We start from the raw sequence: 8,962 nt of genomic DNA, 5'->3' as shown, positions 1-8,962 counted from the left end.
AATGGTAAAGCAGCCCCAAATAAGGCAGGAGTCTCTTGTTGACAGTGAAAGGTGGTCAGCTCAAAGGGCAGTGTGGACTGTGAGCCAAAAAAATCACATCAGCTTGTATCAACAGGCTAGTATTCAAAGAGCAAGGCCGAGGGACATGTCGATTCAGGGTTCCTGTAAGGTAATTTGGGCTACATTTTGGCTTTTCTTTTTCTGTGCAGGCTTGGCTCTTCAGGCCAGTTCTCCTATACAGCAAGGCAGTGGTGGTGGTAAGGGTTGTGGTCATTCTTTTGTTCTGTGCCATCTGGAACTCCTCTCTGCTCTCAGGGAAAATGGCATCCCCTAAGTTTCTGGAACACCAGCCCTCCCAGGGTAGAAGCTGGATATTGACTACCAAGCAGGCTCATAACTGACACAAAAGTGGACCTTCTGACCTTGCCCTGGTGAGCTCACATTCCTGGGGCAGCAGCGGCAGCTACCCTAGGGATTCCATATGCTGCTAAATAACCTTTTAATTAGTTTCCTTTCTACTGAAAGGAAGCAGCTGCCTAGATTCACACAACTTCCATTGAGCAACGCCATTCAACCAGAAGCTTCGTTCTTCCAATGTGCCTGTCAGTCCAGAATCCAAGCAAGGGTGGTTTGGGTTTGGTAGTGCACACCTTTAATCCCAGCACTCGAGAGGCAGAGGCAGGTGGATATCTGTGCAATAAAGAGCAACCTGATCTACAAAGTGAGCCTTCAGGACAGCCTGAAGAGAGACACAGAGAAACCCTGTCTTGAAAAACAAAAACAAAAACCAAAAAAAGCAAAACAAAAAAAGGTTTGAAAGAGTGAGTCTTAACTTTCAGTCCCAAACAAAAAAAAAAAGAGACCTTAAATAGAGGAAGCAATGAATGACACATAATAAATAGAAGACATATATATGTATATACAGTATACATTAGCTATATCACATATAATAATCTATATTGTGGAGCTTTGCTGGATTGGGTTGAAGTCTGGCACATCCACATAGACAAACTGAGCTCTGTATATTGCAACAGACCCCCTTTTCTCAGCAGGGTTCTCCCTTCCCCCTGATCTGGGTGACCTCAGATTTTATAAGGAGCCTCACATAGCCCTCAGAGAGAGATTACGGGACAGAGCCTTTCCTGCTAAGAAGAGCAGTCCAGCAAGCATCTGTGAACGCCTAGAAATGCTCCGCCCTTATAAGGAGCTTAATTTTCAGCAGTGACCTTCGGTTGTGACCTGGTGATTCCCCTAGCCATAGGATAATTAAGTACTGTGTTCTCCTTCTTGTGATAGGACCAGGCTACTGCATGGAAAATGAGGCACTGTAACACTACATGCAAATCAACTATCCCTGACCCTTGGATCCCAGCAAATCAAACATATTCACCCTCAAAAACCTTTCCCCTGCCCAAGGTTTATACTGCCCTTGATTTCACATGAATAAAGATATGTGCTCTCTCACTTCAAGAGTGTCTGAGTCCCATTTGTTTGGGTGAAGGATCACCACTGGACAGCAGAACTTGGCTACCATTCTGCCATTCCCTGGGCATGCCGGCATCGGGCAACTGCTGAAGCCTGCCCCATTTGCAACACATTGGTGCTGACCTCCAGCAAAGCGCCTCTTGGCACAGGCCCTGCATCTCATGGACCAGCCCTTCAGTCCATTGGGCCTGGGCCTTAACAGGCCTGTGTCCTGGCTGCAAGCCCAATATGCATGGGCTTTTGCCTGAAACCTCTGCGGTGCTCAGCACAGCAGCTTAACCAAGAGCTGTAACACTTTGGTATCTCTGTAGGCTTTGGAAGGCCCAAGTTTCCACTGCCACTGTAATCTCATTCTAAGAGAGCTAGATTGTAACATTCCATGGAAACCCTTTGCCACACTCCAGTTTAGTATCTGGGCCTGGCCCTAAAGCACTCTAGCCACTCCAGAAAGAAACAGAATGTCCCATTCTCCATCTGGAAGGTCCCCATCAAATACAGGCCCCCACTGGTTGGAGAACAATACTATATAATGTAACTAAAATAAATGTAGATAGATAGATAGATAGATAGATAGATAGATAGATAGATAGATAGATGATAGGTAAAGGAGATTTATTAGAATGGCTTATAGACTGTGGTCCAGCTAGTCCAACTATTACTATCTACAAACAAAAGGTTCAAGAACCCAGTGGTTGTTCAATCCACGAGGCTGGACATCTCAGTTGGTCTTCAGCATACACTAGAATTCTGAAGAAGTAGGCTGTAATGCCAACCAAGGAACAGAAAGAGAGAGCAAACTTCTTTCTTTCCATATCCTTTATAGAAAAATGTGGCCCAGATTAAAGGTGGATCTTCCTACTTCAAATGATTTCATTAAGGGGGGAGAAAAATGCCTCTCCTGTGTTCAGCTGGTTGGGTTTTTGTTAATTCCAGATGTAGTCAGGTTGACAACCAAGAACAGCCACCATACATGGAGAGCTTCAGTTTGGTCTTCCAGGTCTGCCTTTCGCCCTCGTAGAGCCAGCCGTCCAGTGGCATGCACAGCTCTCCATCCATCATCTAGAGGTATCAGCCCACCAAAGGCAGCAGTGGAAGCTAAAAGGGTAGAACAGAAAAGAGCCTAAGATTTAACCTCCTTGCTTCCCTCCAGGTCAGATGATGGCTGCCATGAGGCAGTATTCTCTCTCCCCAGCTACTTTCTCTACGGCTTTTGCTCTTCTAGCAGTCAAGGGTGGTCGGAGACTTCAAAACCCAGAGGTTGTAGCCCATGACTTTAATCCCAGCACTTGGGAAGCAGAGGCAGGCAGATCTCTGTATTTGAGGCCAGTCTGGTCTACAGAGAAAGTTCCAGAACAGCCATGGCTACACAGAGAAACCCTGTCTTGAAAAACAAAAACAACAACTAAAAAACAACCGAACAAAAGGACTTTGCTAACTAAGCTAGAGATGAATATAAATAACTAGTCTGGGACAAGGTAACGCATACTTTCTCCCGCTCTTGTCTTTCAGCCAACAATGTATACTCACGAAAGTTAAAAAACCGTCAGTTGAGAGAAGGAGGTGGTAGGGAAAAATGCACTAGTGTCAAGAACGCCGGGGTCAGAAGTGATGATGTGATATTTTGTAGACTGTTACTAATGTAAAGTAAACTAGAAGTCAGAAAAGTATGAAATCTGTGTCATGTAAATTATAAACCTACACACAGTAACAGTATACTGCATGCACACACATATACATATCTGTTTATATAATTACTGAAGAGTAAACCTTTTTTTTTTTTTTTTAAAGAAAATCCCAACCCTTCTATTTTACTAATAAAGACTCAGGAGCCAGATGCTGGGGTGAAAACCTGCTAGCTCAGAGAGGCAGAGAATGCACCCAGCTGACCTTCCTTCTTGGCTAAGGTTAGGATGGAAAAGACCCAAAAGGCTCACTAGCTCAGCTGATAGCCCAGGAGGAAAAGACCAAAAAACCTAAAGCCAAAGGCTGGCTAGCTCAAAGATCCAGAGCTAAAGAACTAAAGCCCCAAAGGAGCAAAGCTCAAATAACCCTTTCTTCTTCTCCAGCTATCTTACATAGCCCTCAACTCAGACTCCCTCCTACTCTTTAATCCCTGTCAGCTGGTTTCTTGCTCTGCCTCTTGACCTAGGGTTAACTTTATTAAATCCTGTGCACAGAAAGCTCTTGGATTAAAGGTATGTAGGGCTGGCTGGACCATACCATGATCACCTGTTTACAATAAACAGAAAGCTCTTGGATGTGTGATAGGGCTCAACCACACCAAATAAGAAAGTTTGACAGTTCACAATTTGGGGATTCACAATGGGATCAAATATCCTGGAACAAAACCCAAGCCTGGGTCTCACACAAGCTCTTTGAGACCAAGCCATCTTTCTAGACTGGGCAAGCTTCTCTTGTTGCAATGCTGAAGAATAAGGCCAGGGCCTTGGACATGCTAGCCACATGCTCTGCCATTCAGCTATGCCCCACAGCTGCACATACTTGCAATACACTTTAATGAGATTTCTTATTCTTTTACAATGTTATAAACTCTATGGTCTTGCTACATCATTTCCCAGTTAAAACAGAGAGTTATTGGTTTAGACATTGTAGTCAATACTTGTATTGCTAGTCTATGGGAGGATGAAGGCTGGGGGATTATGTGTTTGAGTTCCGTCCATGTTAAAACAGCAAGTGCAAGACCGACCTGGTCTATATAACAAGGCCTCGTCTCAAAAAAAGGAAATTGAACAAAACAGATAAAAATTTGGGTTTTCAAGGCTTTTTTCTGTTCAACAATGCCTCACTGAGAAGCCTTGTACACACGCCCCTTACATGGCTGGGACTTTATCTATAGATAAGACACGTGTAGTGGGAGTGGTTGGGTGGAAAGTACATGGGATGTATTATTTGGTACCGAACCATTTTCCTTCCCACCTCTACAGCAAAATGTTTCAACACCCTTAAGCCATCAGAAAAGTGCAGATTAAATTGTCTTTGCTCTTTCTCCTTACCCCAGTCTTGATGGTCATCATCAAGCTCACAAATGTCAGTAAATGGATGTGTAAAAAGGACACCCTTATAGACTGGAAGGGTAAATTAGTGCAGTCACTGTGATCATCAGTCTGGGAATTTCTCAGAAAAGCTAGAAATAGATCCACTGAGTGACTCAGCTATATTACTCATGGTTGTATACACAAAAGACTGTGTGTCCTACTGCAGCGATATTTACATGTTTATGTACATATTTACATATCTAGCTCTTTTCACAAAGCTAGGAAGAGGGATCAGCCTAGGTACACAGGAGTTGATGAATGGATAATGAAAGTGTGATCCATTTACACAATGGAATTTTACTCAGCTAAAGAAATGAAAATTTGCACGACAATGGGTGGAACTGGGAAATACTATACTGAGTCAGGTAACTCAGCTTCACTAAGCCAAACACCACTTATTGCTTCTTATTGAAGTAATCAGATAACACCTGAACCCAGGTCTTACCTACCATCTGGCCTGTGCCCTCTGCCTAAGCAGAAGCAAGCTCACGTGCCATCTTCTCAAATAGAAGCCGAGTGGTAGGGAGAAAAGGGGCGATCATATGACTGTTTCCTACAAGGAGAGACAGTAGGCTGCTGGGGGTACTGTTTCACTCTATTCTTGAAATATTTATCTGCGGATAGGGCAAGCCCTGGGCCTGAGTTACAAAGACATGCTTGGAACCCTCTATGACATTGTTTGCGGTGGGGTTGTTGTTATATTTTTGGTGTCCCATAAGCTACCCAAATCACATTGGGCAAACACAACAAAACTCACCTTAATCAAGCTTGGCTGGGATTGTACCCAGCTGAGTGAGAATCTTTCGCTAAATAAAATGAGCGGTATTGTTTGGCAATTCTTAGATGAAATGATCCACAGTTGTATTTTAAAAAGGAGCCGGAAGTGGCAAGCAGACTCCAAACTGAAAGCCACGCTTGAGCGTCTTAGCTTGTCAATCTCAGGTGGCTGGTTTTAAACTCTGACAGCAACACTTTTACACGATAGCACCGGATAAAGGCTTCTCTGGCCCACAGTCCTCAGCACCAGCTATTTGACTTCAGCAATAGATATGAATCTGTGACCTACATGGAAACTATTCCTAATGACAGTAGCAGTGCACGGGAGAAGAGACAACTAGCAAGAGCATCCAATCTGACAAGCATTAGATTTAGCAGGACTGGGGCGGTAAGCAGTTACCTCTGCCAGGGCTGGGGGCTGTGCTGTGTCTGATGTGTGTATAGTAATGTCTTTGACCTTTGAGAGTGCCTGTGAGTCACCACACATGCGTGATTCAGAGTGCCTGTGAGTGGGTTCAAGTGCTTTGAAACTGTGCTTGAGAGGCACAACTTTAAAAACATATATTTACTTTATTTTTATGGGTATGAAAGTTTTGTCTGCATATATGTATGCATAGTAGATGTGTGCCTGGTGTCCGAGGAAGGCAGAAGAATCTATCAGGTCCCCCGGAACTGGACCAATGTAGGGTTGTGAGCCACCATGTGAGTGCTGAGAATGGAACCTGGGTCCTCTGTAAGAGCATCTAAAACACTGAGCCATCGATCCATCCCCAAAGTATTCTTATTTCTACCATTGGTTATTCCAAACACGTGTCTTCACGGGAAACAAGAGCTTTTCATTATCTCTACAGTCCAATAATTATATTTGAACTGTAGTTGGATCTACAACTGTAAAGCAGCGCTTATAGGTGGAAGTAGATAGAGAACAAATTCTCTGCTCTTCTCCTCCCCTTGCAGCTCTGTCTGGGTCTGGTAAGGATTAAACTGTAACTCTCCTCTCCCAGTTTCCTATTCTGTGTCTTTGTCTCAAGCAGCAACAAAATGTCTGGCAAAAGAAAATCAAGGAAGAACTGTTTTTTGTTTGTTCGTTTTTTGTTTTGTTTACAGTGTAGTGATCAAGGTGATCTTGTGGTCTTACCCTGACTCCATTTTGCGTCTGCTCAGGTGATTTCCCGCCTCTCACTCCCCAACAGTCAATACACTCAGGACTCTCCATGACCTTGACCATGTCCAGAGGAACAACCAAAACATCTGCTGAACGCATAGCCAAAACAAATGCCAGCAGGTTCCCCTGACCTAGCCCTGACAGTGACTCATTTTGTTGTTTGCCTTTATAAACACTGTACTGCTGAGCTTAGTGCCAAGAGTTCTTTGTGGGCAAGGGCTGCTCTCAGTCACCTGTTAATAAAAGACTCTAATTTGGCTTTTTATGCACAGTGGCCTGTGAGTTTCTCAACTGGACTATAACAACAGGGAGGGTACGATAGGAGCAGCCGAAGGAAGCAGCTGATCAGGCTGTGTCCAGAGTCAGGAAGCAGAGACAGATGAATGCTTATGCTCAGTTCCCTTTCTTCATTGTATTCAGGCCAGGACTCCATCCCACAGAATGTTAGAGTGGGTCATCCCACTTCAGCCAACCTTATCTAGACATGACCACAGATTTGTTTCCATGGTGACTCTATATCTCATTGAGTTGACATGGAAAATGAACAGTCATACTCTAGGAGGCTAATCTCCAAAACCATTGCTTGGAGACAGGGATTTTTAGGAGGCAGTTGAAGTAAAATAATGTAGGTGTCTTAGTTACTTTTTCTATTACTGTGATAAGACACCAGGGTGGATTCCAAAAGGAAACATTTAAAGTTTTTAACAGGTTCAGGGAGTTAGTCTGTGACCTCACTCAGGGCAGGGGGCATGGCAGAAGGGAGGCAGGCATGGTGCTCAAACAATTGGGTAGAGCTTACCTCTGATCCACCCACAGGCATGAGTGAGAGAGAGACAGACAGACAGACATACAGACAGACAGAGAGACAGAGACAGAGATGAGACAGAGACAGAGACAGAGACAGAGACAGAGACAGAGACAGAGAACTGGGAATGGTGCGAGCTTTAAAAAAACCTCAAAGCCCTCCTGCAGAGATACATCTCCTCTAACAAGACCACACCTCCTAATTATTTCCAAAAAGTTCTACCACCTGGGAGGCGGTGTCAAGTATTCAAATATGAGCCCATGGAGGCCATTCTTATTCAAATAACCACAATAGGGTAGTGTCCAGATGTGACAGTGTTCTTGCCCTTCTAAGACAGTGGTTCTCAACCTGTGGGTCATTACCCGTTTGGGAGTCGAAATTCCCTTTCAGAGAGGTCGCCTAAGACCATCGAAAACCGCAAACATTTACATCATGATTCACAGCAGTAGTAAAATTACAGTTATGAAGGAGCAACGAAAAGAATTTTATGGTTGGGGTCACCACGACATGAGGAACTGTATTAAAGGGTCGCATTATTAGGAAGGTTGGGGATCCCTGGGCTAAGAGGAGATCTTTCCTTAGTGTCCTCTCCTTTTCCTCTTTCCCATCTCCTATGCCTCTCCTCTCTCTCTCTCTTTCTCCTGTTGTACATATCACAGAGTCCACAGAAGGACACAAGGAGAAGGCATTGTCTGCAAGCAGGAAGAAGCACCTCACCAGAGACTATGCTGGCGTCGAGAGCTTGGACCTCCAGCCTCTAGAGTGTAGAAAAGAAACACCATCTCTACTGGGACAAGGAACTTGATGCTTTGATCAGATGGTTCTGGATGGTGCTGTCACACATCCCTTATCATGTGGCCAAGCCCCCCTCCACAGGATCCACAATCCTAACTTTCCTATCTTAACACTTTCAGTTATTAAACCTCCCTCAGACTCACATGGGAGCGCACGAACTCTGATCTCAGCACTTAGGAGGCAGAGGCAGGAGAAAATCTGTGAGTTCCACACCAGCCCTGTCTGCAAACAAGTTCCAAGCTGTCGAGAGATACATAGTAAGACCTTGTCTAAAAAGAAAAAAAAAAAAAAAATCCCGTGCTAGCTTCAGCAGCACATATACTAAAATTGGAACAATACAGAGAAGATTAGCATGGCCCCTGTGCAAGAATGATATGCAAATTCATGAAGCATTCCATATTTTTATTTACAGGCAAATGGTGGGAACTAGAAAAGATCATCCTGAGTGATGTATCCCAGAAGCAGAAAGACACACACGGTATATACTCACTTATAAGTGGATATTAGACATATAATATAGGATAAACATACTAAAATCTGTACACCTAAAGAAGCTAATTGAGAAGGAGGACCCTAGGTAAGATGCTCAATCTTCATTCAGAAAGGCAAAGGGGACGGACATCGGAAGAGGGAGAAAACAGGGAACAGGACAGGAGCCTATCACAGAGGGCCTCTGGAAGACTCTACCCAGCAGGGTATCAAAGCAGATACTAAGACTCATAGCCAAATTTTGGGCAGAGTGCAGGGAATCTTATGAAAGAAGAGGGAGATAGAAAGACCTGGAGGGGGACAGGAGAGCAACAGAACCAAAAATTCAGGGCACAGGGATCTTTTCTGAGACTGATACTCCAACCAAGGACCATGCATGGAGATTACCTA

General features: G+C 44.2%; 1 long non-coding RNA gene and 1 other non-coding gene across 2 annotated transcripts; both read left to right on the top strand.

Moving 5' to 3' along the window:
- The first annotated feature begins 134 nt into the window (after nt 1–134).
- On the top strand, nt 135–1,428 carry LOC132648243 (uncharacterized). The gene is made up of 3 exons (XR_009586615.1): nt 135–169; nt 316–431; nt 1,297–1,428. It is a non-coding gene; the product is annotated as an uncharacterized LOC132648243 (long non-coding RNA).
- A 6,952-nt stretch (nt 1,429–8,380) lies between these two features.
- LOC132648428 (U6 spliceosomal RNA) lies at nt 8,381–8,487 on the top strand. Its single transcript, XR_009586830.1, has one exon. It is a non-coding gene; the product is annotated as a U6 spliceosomal RNA (small nuclear RNA).
- The last annotated feature ends 475 nt before the right edge of the window (nt 8,488–8,962 follow it).

This window comes from Meriones unguiculatus, chromosome 16 (assembly GCF_030254825.1).
Source record: "Meriones unguiculatus strain TT.TT164.6M chromosome 16, Bangor_MerUng_6.1, whole genome shotgun sequence".
NCBI lineage: Eukaryota > Metazoa > Chordata > Mammalia > Rodentia > Muridae > Meriones > Meriones unguiculatus.
Note: the sequence above shows the minus strand (reverse complement) of the source record. Positions and strands in the feature narration are given on the sequence as shown.